Here is a 15481-nt window from a genome sequence, read left to right as displayed (position 1 = left end):
TGAGTAGGCATGTATCAATGTTTATAGCAGTAATGGTATCAAAGATGTCTGAAGATGGCATTTTTGTCCTAGATTTTTATAGAGTTTCTATTCTTTAATCTTCCTTCTGGTTTGCTTCAACACTTTCTATATGATTTGAAAACTTGTTTGCCAGTATTTTTGTTATTAAAAATCTTTAGTAACATTAAAAAACTCAAAATACCGAATATTGGCAACAATGTAGAGCAAATGGAATTTTTAAACATTGCTTGTGGAAATGGAAAGTGGTGTAGCCTATGTGGACAATATTTTGACATTTCCTCAAAAATATAAATGTACAGTACAATTTGGTTCAGCAACTCCAATCCTGGTGTTAGACCCTCAAGGATTGAAAACAGGTGTTCAAACAAAAACTTGTACACGAATATTCACGGCAGCACTGTTCACAATAGCCACAAGGTCAAAATAGTTAAAAGGCCCATCAACAGGTTTGTATATAAACAAAATGCAGCACATACATGAACTGCCATATTAGTCTGCCATGTACACCAATAAAGTAAAATGTGCAGCCACTGTTGAAAACAGTATGACAGCTCCCAAAATGTTAAACACAGAGATAACATATGATCTGTCAAATTCTACTTCAGGGTATTAACTCAAAACATTTGAAAGCAGGAACTGGAACAGATATTTGTACACTCATATTCATACCAGTATCATCAACAATAACAAAGGCTGGAAAACCCCCAAGTGTCCACAGACAGATACATGGATAAACAGAATGTGGTACATACACAAGAAGATATTATTTAGCCTTGGTAACTAAGGGCATTCTGACACATGCTACAATGTGGTTGAAGCTTGAACTTACTATACTAAGTGAAATAATTTGGTCAGAGAAGAAAAAATTCAATGAGTCCACTTACATATCGTATCCAAGTGAGTCAAATGCATAGACAGAAAGAATGTGGTTGTGAGGAGCTGTGGGGACTCAGTGGTTAATGGATACAGTTTCACTTGGGAAAATTAAAAAATCCGGGAGAGGGATAGGGAGGATATTTTGATAACAGTGCAGGTATAGTTAAAGCCACGGTTTGACTGGTAAGTGTTACATTATGTGTTTTTAATAACAATGAAAAAACTGAAGGATTAATTCATGCTACAACATTGATGAACACTGACAACATCCTAAGTGAAAGAAGCCACACAGGAAATGCCACCGAGATCACATGCTTATCTTGTGCTTTAAATCCATCAAGATTTTGAATATGAGGGAGAGTCTCAGTCAGAGTTCCAGAAAAAAGAAAGAGAGAAAGAAAGAAAGAAAGAAAGAAAGAAAGAAAGAAAGAAAGAAGAGAGAGAGAGAGAGAGAGAGAGAGAGAGAGAGAGAGAGAGAGAGAGAGAGAGAGAGAGAGAGAGAGAGAAAGAAAGAAAGAAAGAAAGAAAGAGAGAAAGAAAGAGAGAAAGAAAGAGAGAAAGAAAGAGAAGGAAAACTAATAATGAAAAAAGACACTTCCATAGAGTTGGGGCAGCTGGTGAAAGTTGAAGTGGACATATAGATTGGATTATTATTAAAAAATGTAGCGATCCTCATTTGGGTATTATGTGCTGGTTCCCTGGGAGAGTGTCCTTGTTTGGGGTAAAACACACTGGAGTATTTTGTGTGAAGGGGCATATGTGAGAACTTTGAGTACCATTATTGAAAATTTCCTGTACGTTTGAAATGACTGGAAAATAAATTACTTCTCAAAACAACCATGTCAACACATGTCGAGAAGACATCAAACTTGGTTACAGAGGCCAAGCCCTACCCAGAACCTGCTCACCCAAAGTGATGATGCAACTCATATTGGTCTATTCATATTTCTCTATTTCTTCCTGATTCAGTAGTGGCAGGTTGTGCATTTCTAAGAATTTCTCCATTTCTTCCAGTTTGTGCATTTTGTTGGCATAGAGTTGCTTGTAGTAATCTCTCATGATCTTTTGTATTTCTGCAGTGTCAGTTGTTACTTTTCCTTTTTCATTTCTAATTCTATTGATTTGAGTCTGCTCCCTTTTTTTGTGATGAGTCTGGCAAATGGTTTATCTATTTTGTTTATCTTCCCAAAGAACCAGCTTTTAGTTTTATTGATCTTTGCTATCATTTCCTTCATTTCTTTTTCATTTATTTCTGATCTGATTTTTATGATGTCTTCCATTCTGCTAACTTCGGCGTATTTTTGTTCTTCTTTCTCTAATTGCTTCACGTGCATGGTTAGGTTGTTTATTCGAGATGCTTCCTGTTCCTTAAGGTAGGATTGTATTGCTATAAGCTTCCCTCTTAGAACTCTTTTTTTTTAACATCTTTATTGGGGTATAATTTCTTTACAATGGTGTGTTAGTTTCTGCTTTATAACAAAGTGAATCAGTTATACATGTACATATGTTCCCACGTCTCTTCCCTCTTGCATCTCCCTTCCTCCCACCCTCCATATCCCACCCCTCCAGGCGGTCACAAAGCACTGATCTGATCTCCCTGTGCTATGCGGCTGCTTCCCACTAGCTATCTACCTTATGTTTGGTAGTGTATATATGTCCATGCCTCTCTCTCGCTTTGTCACAGCTCACCCTTCCCCCTCCCCATATCCTCAAGGCTGTTCTCTAGTAGGTCTGTGTCTTTATTCCTGTCTTACCCCTAGGTTCTTCATGACATTTTTTCCCTTAAATTCCATATATATGTGTTAGCATATGGCATTTGTCTTTCTCTTTCTGAAGTACTTCACTCTGTATGACAGACTCTAGGTCTATCAACCTCATCACAATAGCTCAATTTCATTTCTTTTTATGGCTGAGTAATATTCCATTGTATATATATGCCATATCTTCTTCATCCATTCATCTGATGATGGGCACGTAGGTTGTTTGCATCTCCAGGCTATTGTAAATAGAGCTGCAATGAATATTTTGGTGCATGACTCTTTTTGAATTATGGTTTTCTCAGGGTATATGCCCAGTAGTGGGATTCCTGGGTCATATGCTAGTTCTATTTGTACTTTTTAAAATAACCTCCATAATTTTCTCCATAGTGGCTGTACCAATTCACATTTCCACCAGCAGTGCAAGAGTGTTCCCTTTTCTCCACACCCTCTCCAGCATTTATTGTTTCTAGATTTTATGATGATGGCCATTCTGACTGCTGTGAGATGATACCTCATTGCAGCTTTGATTTGCATTTCTCTAATGATTAATGATGTTGAAAATTCTTTCATGTGTTTGTTGGCAGTCTGTATATCTTCTTTGGAGAAATATCTATTTAGGTCTTCTACCCATTTTTGGATTGGGTTGTTTGTTTTATTGTTATTGAGCTGCATGTAAATTTTAGAAATTAATCCTTTGTCAGTTGCTTCGTTTGCAAATATTTTCTCCCATTCTGAGGGTTGTCTTTTGGTCTTGTTTATGGTTTCCATTGCTGTGCAAAAGCTTTGAAGTTTCATTGGGTCCATTTGTTTATTTTTATTTCCATTTCTCTAGGAGGTGGGTCAAAAAGGATCTTGCTGTGATTTATGTCACAGAGTGTTCTGCCTGTTTTCCTCTAAGAGTTTGATAGTTTCTGGGCTTACGTTTAGGTCTTTAATCTATTTTGGGCTTATTTTTGTGTATGGTGTTAGGGAGTGATCTAATCTCATACTTCTACATATACCTGTCCAATTTTCCCAGTACCACTTATTGAAGAGGCTCTCCTTTCTCCACTGTACATTCCTGCCTCCTTTATCAAAGATAAGCTGACCATATGTGCCTGGGTTTATCTCTGGGCTTTCTATCCTGTTTCATTGATCTATCTTTCTGTTTTTGTGCCAGTACCATACTGTCTTGATTACTGTAGCTTTGTAGTATAGTCTGAAGTCAGGGAGCCTGATTCCTCCAGCTCCATTTATTGTTCTCAAGATTGCTTTGGCTATTCGGGGTCTTTTGTGTTTCCATACAAATTGTGAAATTTTTTGGTCTAGTTCTGTGAAAAATGCCAGTGGTAGTTTGATAGGGATTGCATTGAATCTGTAGATTGCCTTGGGTAGTAGAGCCATTTTCACAATATTGATTCTTTGAATCCAAGAACATGGTATATCTCTCCATCTATTTGTATCATCTTTAATTTCTTTCATCAGTGTCTTATAATTTTCTGCATACAGGTCTTTCGTGTCCTTAGGTAGGTTTATTCCTAGATATTTTATTCTTTTTGTTGCAATGGTAAATGGGAGTGTTTTCTTGACTTCACTTTCAGATTTTTCGTAATTAGTGTATAGGAATGCCAGAGATTTCTGTGCATTAATTTTGTATCCTGCAACTTTACCAAAATCAATTGATTAGCTCTAGTAGTTTTCTGGTAGCGTGTTTAGGATTCTCTATGTATAGTATCATGTCATCTGCAAACAGTGACAGCTTTACTTCTTGTTTTCCAAATTGGATTCCTTTTATTTCCTTTTCTTCTCTGATTGCTGTGCCTAATACTTCCAAAACTATATTGAATAAGAATGGTGAGAGTGGGCTACCTTGTCTTGTTGCTGATCTTAGTGGAAATGCTTTCAGTTTTTCACCATTGAGGATGATGTTTGCTGTGGGTTTGTCATATATGGCCTTTATTATGTTGAGGAAAGTTCGCTCTATGCCTACTTTCTGCAGGGTTTTTTTTTATCATAAGTGGGTGTTGAGTTTTGTCAAAAGCTTTCTCTGCATCTATTGAGATGATCATATGTTTTTTCTCCTTCAATTTGTTAATATGGTTTATCATGTTGATTGATTTGCATATACTGAAGAATCCTTGCATTCCTGGAATAAACCCCACTTGGTCATGGTGTATGATCCTTTTAATGTGCTGTTGGATTCTATTTGCTAGTATTTTTTTCAGGATTTTTGCATTGTGCTCATCAGTGTTATTGTCCTGTATTGTCTTTCTTTGTGACATCCTTGTCTGGTTTTGGTATCAAGGTGATGGTGGCCTCGTAGAGTGAATTTGGAAGTGTTCCTCCCTCTGCTATATTTTGGAAGAGTTTGAGAAGGATCGGTGTTAGCTCTTCTCTAAATGTTTGATAGAAGTCGCCTGTGAAGCCGTATGGTCCTGGGCTTTTGCTCGTTGGAAGATTTTTAATCACAGTTTCAATTTCAGTGCTTTTGATTGGTCTGTTCATATTTTCTATTTCTTCCTTATTCAGCCTTGGCACGTTGTGCATTTCTAAGAATTTGTCCATTTCTTCCAGGTTGTCCAATTTATTGGCATAGAGTTGCTTGTAGTAATCTCTCATGATCTTTTGTATTTCTGCACTGTCAGTTTTTACTTCTCCTTTTTCATTTCTAATTCTATTGATTTGAGTCTTCTCCCTTTTTTTCTTGATGAGTCTGGCTAATGGTTTATCTATTTTGTTTATCTTCTTAAAGAACCAGCTTTTAATTTTATTGATCTTTGCTATCGTTTTCTTCATTTCTTTTTCATTTATTTCTGATTTGATTTTTATGATTTCTTTCCTTCTGTTAAGTTTGGGGTTTTTTTGTTCTTCTTTCTCTAATTGCTTTAGGTGCAAGGTTAGGTTGTTTATTCTAGATGCTTCCTATTTCTTAAGGTGGGCTTGTATTGCTATAAACTTCCCTCTTAGAACTGCTTTTGCTGCATCCCATAGGTTTTGGGTCATTGTATCTCCATTGTCATTTGTTTCTAGGTATTTCTTTATCTCCTCTTTTTTTTTTATCTCCTCTTTGATTTCTTCAGTGATCACTTAGTTATTAAGTAGTGTATTGTTTAGCCTCCATGTGTTTTTATTTTTTACAGATCTTTTCCTGTAATTGATATCTAGTCTCATAGCATTGTTGTCAGAAAAGATACTTGATACAATTTCAATTATATTAATTTTACCAGGCTTGAATTGTGACCCAAGATATGATCTATCCTGGAGAATGTTCCATGAGCATTTGAGAAAAATGTGTATTCTGTTGTTTTTGCATGGAGTGTCCTAATAATATCAATTAAGTCCATCTTGTTTAATGTATAATTTAAAGCTTGTGTTTCCTTATTTATTTTCATTTTGGATGATCTGTCCATTGGTGAAAGTGTGGTGTTAACGTCCCCTACTATGAATCTGTCACTGTCGATTTACCCTTTTATGGCTGTTAGTATTTGCCTTATGTATCGAGGTGCTCCTATGTTGGGTTCATAAATATTTACAATTGTTATGTCTTTTTCTTGGGTTGATCCCTTGATCATTATGTAGTGTCCTTCTTTGTCTCTTTTCATAGTCTTTATTTTAAAGTCTATTTTGTCTGATATGAGAATTGCTACACTAGCTTTCTTTTTGTTTCCATTTGCATGGAATATCTTTCTCCATCCCCTCACTTTCAGTCTGCATGTGTCTCTAGGTCTGAAGTGGGTCTCTTGTAGACAACATATATATGGATCTTGTTTTTGTATCCATTCAGCCAATCTGTGTCTTTTGGTGGGAGCATTTAGTCCATTTACATTTAAGGTAATTATCGATATGTATGTTCCTATTCCCATTTTCTAAACTGTTTTGGGTTCGTTTTTGTAGATCTTTTCCTTCTCTTGTGTTTCTTGCCTAGAGAAGTTCCTTTAGCATTTGTCGTAAAGCTGGTTTGGTGGTGCTGAACTCTCTCAGCTTTCGCTTGTCTGTAAAGGTTTTAATTTCTCCATCAAATCTGAATGAGATCCTTGCTGGGTAGAGTAATCTTGGTTGCAAGTTTTTCTCCTTTATCACTTTCAATATGTCCTGCCACTCCCTTCTGGTTTGCAGAGTTTCTGCTGAAAGATCAGCTGTTAACCTTATGGGGATTCCATTGTGTGTTAATTGTTGTTTTTCCCTTGCTGTTTTTAATATGCTTTCTTTGTTTTTAATTTTTGACAGTTGATTAATATGTGTCTTGGCGTATTTCTCCTTGGATTTATCCTGTATGGGACTCTCTGTGCTTCCTGGACTTGATTAACTATTTCCTTTCCCATATTAGGGAAGTTTTCAACTATAATCTCTTCAAATATTTTCTCAGTCCCTTTCTTTTTCTCTTCTTCTTCTGAAACTCCTATAATTCGAACGTTGGTGCATTTAATGTTGTCTCAGAGGTCTCTGAGACTGTCCTCAGTTCTTTTTATTCGTTTTTCTTTATTCTTCTCTGCAGTAGTTATTTCCACTATTTTATCTTCCAGGTCACTTATCCGTTCTTCTGCCTCAGTTTTTCTGCTATTGATCCCATCTAGAGTATTTTTCAGTTCATTTATTGCATGTTCATCATCGTTTGTTTCACCTTTATTTCTTCTAGGTCCTTGTTAAATGTTTCTTGCATTTTGTCTATTCTATTTCCAAGATTTTGGACCATCTTTACTATGATTATTCTGAATTCTTTTTCAGGTAGACTGCCTATTTCCTCTTCATTTGTTAGGTCTAGTGGGTTTTTATCTTGCTCCTTCATCTGCGGTGTGTTTTTCTGTCTTCTCATTTTGCTTATCTTACTGTGTTTGGGGTCTCCTTTTTGCAGGCAGCATGTTCATAGTTCCCGTTTTTTTTTTTTTTTGGTGTCTGTCCCCAGTGGCTAAGGTTGGTTCAGTGGGTTGTGTAGGCTTCCTCATGGAGGGTACTAGTGCCTGTGTTCTGGTGGATGAGGCTGGATCTTTTCTTTCTGGTGGGCAGGTCCACGTCTGGTGGTGTGTTTTGGGGTGTCTGTGGACTTATTATGATTTTAGGCAGCCTCTCTGCTAATGGGAGGGGTTGTTCCTGTCTTGCTAGTTGTTTGGCATAGGGTGTCCAGCACTGTAGCTTGCTGGTCGTTGAGTAAAGCTGAGTGCTGGTGTTGAGATGGAGATCTTTGGTAGATTTTCGTCATTTGATATTATGTGGAGCTGGGAGGTCTCTTGTGAACCAGTGTCCTGAATTTGGCTCTCCCACCTCAGAGGCACAGCACTGACTCCTGGCTGCAACACCAAAAGCCTTTCATTCACATGTCTCAGAATAAATGGAGAAAAATTAGAAAGAAAGAATTAGTAGAAGTAGAAAGAAAGAAAGGAGGGAGGGAGGAAGGAAGGAAAAAAATAAAGAAGATAAAGTAAAATAAAATAAAGTAAGATAAAATATAATAAAGTTATTAAGATAAAAAATAATTACTAAGAAAAAAATTTTTTTTAAAAAGGACGGATAGAACCCTAGGACCAATGGTGGAAGCAAAGCTATACATAAAAAATCTCACACAGAAGCATGCACATACACACTCACAAAAATAAGAAAAAATCATAAATCTTGTTCTCAAAGTCCACCTTCTCGATTTGGGATGATTTGTTGTCTATTCATGTATTCCACAGATGCAGGTTACATCAGGTTGATTGTGGAGCTTTAATCCGCTGCTCCTGAGGCTGCTGGGAGAGATTTCCCTTTCTCTTCTTTGTTCTCACAGCTCCCAGGGGCTCAGCTTTGGATTTGGCCCCACCTCTGCATGTAGGTCACCAGAGAGCGTCTGTTCTTTGATCAGACAGGACGTGGTTAAAGGAGCAGCTGCTTTGGGGACTCTGGCTCACTCAGGCCAGCGGGAGGGAGAGGCATGGAGTGCGGGGCAAGCCTGCAGCAGTAGAGGCTGGCGTGACATTGCACCAGCCTGAGGTGTGCCGTGCATTCTCCTGGGGAAATTGTCCCTGGATCCCGGGACCCTTGCAGTGGTGGGCTGCACAGGGTCCCTGGAAGGGGGGTGTGGATAGTGATCTGTGCTCGCACACAGGCTTCTTGGTGGTGGCAGCAGCAGCTTTAGCATCTCATGACCATCTCTGTGGTCCACGATTTTAGGCGCTGCTCACGCCCGTCTCTGGAGCTCCTTTAAGCAGTGCTCTTAATCCCCTCTCCACGTGCACCAGGAAACAAAGAGGGAAGAAAAAGTCTCTTGCCTCTTTGGCAGGTCCAGACATTTCCCCAGACTCTCTCCCAGCCAGCCATGGTGGACTAACCCCGCAGGCTGTGTTCACGCCACCAACCTCAGTCCTCTCCCTCCCAATGGCATTTTTCACAGAAACTGAACAAACAATCTTGACATTTGTATGGAACCATGTAGGACCCCAAACAGCCAAGGGAATCCTGAGAAAGGAGAACAGCAGATGGAGGAAACTCATTGCATGTCTTAAACCATATTACAAAGCTACATAAGCAAACCATGTTGAAATGGCACAAAAGAGGCATATGAGCCAGAGGAATAGAAGACAGAATGCAGGAATAAACCCACACGTATGTGGTGAGTTAGCTGATGACAAAGCTGCAAAGGACATACACCAGGGAAAGGACAGTCCCCTCAATAAATCACCTGGAAAACAGAACACCACAAGCCAAAGAAGGACACTGGACACCATCAACACTGCACACAAAACTCACTAAAACCCACAATTTTCTGCTGAAGACAGACCCCCTCCCAGCAGTCAGCCACACACAAGATACTTCTCCCCACTTTTCCCTCATCTTTTCTTCCCACGGTGGCCCTTCCCAGCTGGTCCTGAGGGAAATGAGCTCCTCTCAATGTGAACACAGCCCCAAGTTGTCCCACGGCCAAATCCTCAGTAGGTCCTGAGGAGACCAGGCTCCTGTCAGCTGTGCACAGAGCCAAGACTTTGGGCAGAACAGACAGGCACTGCTGTGGAAAGAGTGGTGGGCTTGTCAACCTCTGGCTGCTAACTGTGATATGCAGGCTGCACCTGCCCACAGTTCAGTGGAGGTCTAGATCCCTGCTGGCCATCCTGCTGAAACAACTACATTTTAGATGTCCAAACAGATGCAGGCAAAGATCCCCAGACTTCTAGAAAAATAGATATAGAACAATTAGAAACCATATGCAATGAACTGAATGTAGATGCAAACTTTACAACTTACAGCAAAAGTCATTCAACATTGTCCACAGGCAAATTCAAAATAGAAAACTACAAACAGTATAAAAAAATAGAAGAAAACCTACATGGCCATGGGTTTTGTCACATAGATCATGAGCTTTGACTTTTAACACACAACACACACAGCCCACACACAAAAAGAAAAAATTAGTAACATGTACTTTATAAATTTCTACTCGGTTAAGTATCTTATTCAGAAAACTAAAAGACAAGCAAAAAAACTGAGAGAGAAATATTTACAAAACACATATCTGGTAAAGAATTTGTACTCACATTACACAAAGAACTATAAAACAAACAGCTGCATAAAAAACTGGGTAAAGGTCGAAAAAGACACCTGGTCAGAGAAGATATACAGATAATAAGTGGAAAAAAATTGGATCAGCACCGAATAGCCTCAGGGAATCACAAAGTAAAACAACAAGACAGATCTACACCCCAGTTAGAACTGCCTAGCTCCTCACACATTGATGATCGAGATCACTGGAGGGTGAGGAACAACAGCAACTCTCCATTGCTGATGGAATGCACACACGGCCTCTTGAGATACAGTTTGGCAGTATTTTCCAAGCCAAACAATTTTCACACCTTAAGATCCACCCATCATGCCTCCAGTTTTCACACAATGGCACTACTAATCTATATCCAAACAGAAACAAGGACGCTATTATGCACGGAACTCTACTTATAATGTCTAAACCTTAAAGGAATCAGAATGTCTTCAGAAGAATGCATAAGCAAATCGGGGTATACCCATGTGAAGGGGAGCAGAATAGGACACCCCAAAATACGGGATTTCAAGAGATCCCAAAGAGCCAAGACAATTTTTGCAAAGGAAATAAAAGTTGGAGGTGCACACTTCCCCACCGTGTGGGAACACACTGTGATGCTGGCATGAAGATATACATATAGATGGATGCGGACTTCCCTGGCGGTCCAGTGGTTAAGACTCCGTGCTTCCACTGCAAGGGCACGGGTTCAATCCCTGGTCCGGGAACTAAGATCCTACAAGCTGCATGGCATGGCCAAAACATCAACAACAAATAAAAACATATAGACAGATGGAATTGAATGGAGATCCAAGAAATACACCATCCATCTATGATGAACTGACTTTACACAACAGTCCACAGCACCAAATTGGGGGGAAATGGTGTTTTCAACAAATGGTGGTGCTAGGCAATTGGCTATCCACATGCAGCAGAATGAAACTGGACCCTTACCTCATGCCACATACTAAAAAGTATCTCAAAATACATAAAAGGCTTAAATGTAAAAAGTAAAATTTCAGTCAGCCCCTTGTATCCATGGGTTCCACATCCATGGATTCAACCAACTCCAGATCAAAAATATAAGAAAAAAATATTTGAAAGTGTTTCAAAAAGAAAAACTTGAATTTGCCACAAACCAGCAACTATTTACATAGCATTTATATTGTATTTACATTTGTACAGCATTTATATTGTATTAGTTATTATAAGTAATCTAGAGATGATTTAAAGTATACAGGAAGATGTGCCTAGGTTATTTGCAAATACCAAACCATTTATTATAAGAGACTTGAGCATCTGTGAATTTTGGTATCTGTGTGGTGTCCTGGAACCAGTCCCCTACAGACACTGAGGCACGACTGTATAAACTCTCCAATAAAACATGGGGATAAACCTTCCTAACCTTGGATTTAGCAGTGGTTCCTTAGATCTGACAGCAAGGCACAAGCAACAAAATGAAAAAAACAAAATTGGATTTCCTCAAAATTAAAAATCTTTGTGCATCAAAAGATGCAATACAGAAAGTGAAAAGACAGACCACGGAATGGAAGAAAATACTTCCACATTATATATCTGATGAGTCTTTATTTAGTATATATCAAGAACTTTTACCACTCATCAACACAGACTGACAACCCAATTTTAGATATGGACAAAGGACTCAAATCATCTCTTCTCCACACAAGACGCGCAAATGGTCACTAAGCAGTTGACAAGATAGGAGGGAAATGCAAATTAAAACCACAATGCAATAACTCCTCACACACTCTAAAATGGTTATTATCAAGAAAATTTAAAAATAACAAATGTGGGCTTCCCTGGTGGCGCAGTGGTTGAGAGTCTACCTGCCGATGCAGGGGACATGGGTTCATGCCCCGGTCTGGGAAGATCCCACATGCCGCGGAGCGGCTAGGCCCGTGAGCCATGGCCGCTGAGCCTGCGCGTCCAGAGCCTGTGCTCTGCAACAGGAGAGACCACAACAGTGAGAGGCCCGTGTACTGCAAAAAATAAAAAAATGACAAATGTTGGGACTTCCCTGGTGGCACAGTGGTTAAGCATCCGCCTGCCAATGCAGGGGACACGGGGTCGATTCCTGGTCTGGGAAGACCCCACATACTGCAGAGCAACTAAGCCCGTTCACCACAACTACTGAGCCTGCGCTCTAGAGCCCGTGAGCCACAACAGCTGACGCCCGCATGCCACAACTACTGAAGCCCGCATGCCTGGAGCCTGTGCTCTGCAACAAGAGAAACCACCGCAGTGAGAGGCTCGCGCACTGCAATGAAGGGTGGCCCCCGCTCGCCACAACTGGAGAGGGCCTGCGTGCAGCATCGAAGATCCAATGGAGCCAAAAATAAAATTAATTAATTAAAAAAATAAGTACAAAAATAACAAATGTTGACAACAATGCAGAGAAGTTGGAAACTTTAAACACTACTTGTGGAAACTGAAAAGGATGCAACCTATGTTTATGATGTGAATATACAGTTACAATACAGCTCAACAACTCCACTCCTAGATATATACCCCAAAGAATTGAAAACAGGTGTACATGTATATTGATAGCTGTGCTGTTCACAAGAGACAAAAGGTAGAAATGGTGCAAATGCCCACCGATGGGTAAATGGATAAACAGCATAGGGTTGATCCATAAACTGCCCTATTATTCTGCCATAAAAGGAATCAAGTAAAATGGTGCATCCTCTATGGAAAACAGTGTTCCTGTTCCTCAAAAACTTCAACATAGAATTAACCTATGATCCACCAATTCCACATCAGTGTATACACCTAAAACATTGAAAGCAGGGACTGGAACAGATATGGGTATACCCTTCTTCAGATCAGCATTCACCTCAATAGCAAAAGGTGCAAGCAACCCAACTGTCCACTGATGGATGAGTGGATAAACTAAATGTGGTTGTATACACACAGACGAATGGAATTCAGGCTGAAAAACAAAGGACATTCTGACACGTGCTACCACATACATGAACCTTGAAGTCATTATAATAAGTGAAAAATCCTGTCACAAACAGAACAAAATGACATGATTCCACCTATATGAAGTACCCATAGAAGTCAAATTCAAAGGCAGAAAGTAGAATATTTTTGCCAGGGACTGAGGAGAATTCGTCATTAATGGGTACACAGATTCACTGGTGAAAATAGAAAAGTTCTGAATATGGATGGGTAAAATATTTGTACAAAAATGTGAGTGTGGTTAATACTATAGAATGGTGTATTTAAAAAGGCTTAAATGGTAAATGATCTGTATAATCACACACACATACATGCACATAATGAATGAAGTACTGATACACGTTACGATACAGAAAAGGTCGCTCAGATCATACTCATCTTGTGTGCTTTAAATCCATCAAGGTTGTGAAAATGAGGGAAAGTATCAGTCATAGTTCCAGGAAAATAAAACTGGATCAGAATGGGAAAAGATATTTCCCTAGAGTTGGAGCAGCTGGTGAAATTTGAAGTGGGCCTGTGGATTGGACTGTAACATAGAAACCATCACAATTTCCTCATTTGGAGGTTACATGCTGGTTCCCTAGAAGAGTGGCCCTGTTTTGGGTAAAATGCACTGGAGTATTTTGTGTGAAGTGGCAAGTGCAGGAAAGCAAGGACAGCTGGGAAATCTGAGCATGCAGATATACAGGACTTTGTTTTGCTATTGAAAGTTTTCTGTATGTTTGAAATTACTGGATAGTAACTCACTTTCCAAAACACCATGTCAATCCCACACCAGAAAAGCAGAGAAAATGTCACACTTCCTTATAGAAGCCAAGCCTTGTTACCCAGGTCCACTTCACACAAAGTCGTGAACCTAATCACCCCTGTATGAGCCCACAAGTAATTGAAAGGCAGTCTGTTAGATGCTAGTAGGAGCCACTATGTCTTCCATGTTATGGATGACCTGGATGTGATAGAAACAGTGGGATTTTCGAGGAGTCCCAATTTTCTACATCATTCCATCAAAACACCATTAGTCTAATACATGAATTCAGTAAAGTTACAAAATCAATACACAAAAATCAATTTCTCCTCTAAACACAAAAACCAAACCATCAGAAAGAGAACATAAACAATCCAATTGACAACAGCATCAAAAAGAACAAACTACCAAGGAATACATTTAACCAAGGAGTTGAAAGACCTGCACACTGAACACTTCCAGACGTTGATGAAGAAAATGAAGAAGACACAAATAAATGGAAAGATATCCCATGCTCATGGAATGGAAGAACTCGTATTTTTAAAATGTCCGTTCTTCCCAAAGCAATGTACACTGTGAATGCAATCTCTGCCTAACTTCCTATGGTATTTTTCACAGAAATAGAGCAAATGCTCTTAATATTTGTGTGGAAACACAAAGGACCCCAAATAGCCAAAGTGATCCTCACAAAGAAGAACAGGCTGGATGCATCTCACACTCTTACTTCAGACAGTATTGCCAAGCAACGGTCACCAAAACAGTGTAGAACTGGCCAAAAAAGCAGATGCACAGACCAGAGGAACAGGACATTACCGAGCCCAAGCTCCTTCTACTCCCGCACGAAGGGCCAATACGCCCCAAGACGAGTTGCTGGAAGAAGGAATAACGACTTTAATCGGAAAGCTAGCCCACCGAGAAGATGGCCAATCAGCACCTCAGAAAGCCATTTCCCCTCAGTCCCGGCTGGGGCTCCTTCTATAGAGAAGGGGGAGGGATGGGGCCCGCAGCACCGGACAATGGCTACAGCTCGCGCCTGCCCTGCCCCCACTTCAACTGCATGACGTCAGTCAGGCGGTGATAGGCGCTGAGAAGAAATGAAGCCGGTTAAGGGGTAAAGACCCCCAGCTGCTTTTCTCGGAGGGCGCGGCAGAGGCGGTTCTGCAGGAACCTGAGGGTCGCCGATCCCGTGCCGCCTCACTGATGCTCGGAGCCAGGCTGTCGAGTAACAGCCCTGAGGCCGGCCTGTCACCGTGACCCGCCCCTGTTCCCGGCCCTCACGGAGGCGCGTCTCAGGCCTCCCCGCGCCTTTCTTCACGCCGGTTTCCGCCCCGTCCCCACGCTGGCGCAGGGAGGGCCAGGTCACCGGAACCGGGTCCGGTCACCAGTGCAGGCTGGTTCCCTGGCTCCGCTGCACGGCGCCAGCGTGGTGGAAGCCTTCGGCCTCGGCCTCTCGCCTCCTCCTGTTCTCTGCGGGGCCGACTTTTCCACGCAGTGGCGGGCTCTTCGGCCTCCGTGTTCCACGCCTTTTCCTCAGCCCTTCCCTTCCTTAGAAACGTCACCTCACATCTGCCAAACTCCCATTTGGAACGTTTAAGACCTCCCTTGAAACAGGCTCCCGGG

This window comes from Phocoena sinus, chromosome 16, assembly GCF_008692025.1.
Source record: "Phocoena sinus isolate mPhoSin1 chromosome 16, mPhoSin1.pri, whole genome shotgun sequence".
Classification (NCBI taxonomy): Eukaryota; Metazoa; Chordata; class Mammalia; order Artiodactyla; family Phocoenidae; genus Phocoena; species Phocoena sinus.
This window is presented reverse-complemented; position numbering follows the sequence as displayed.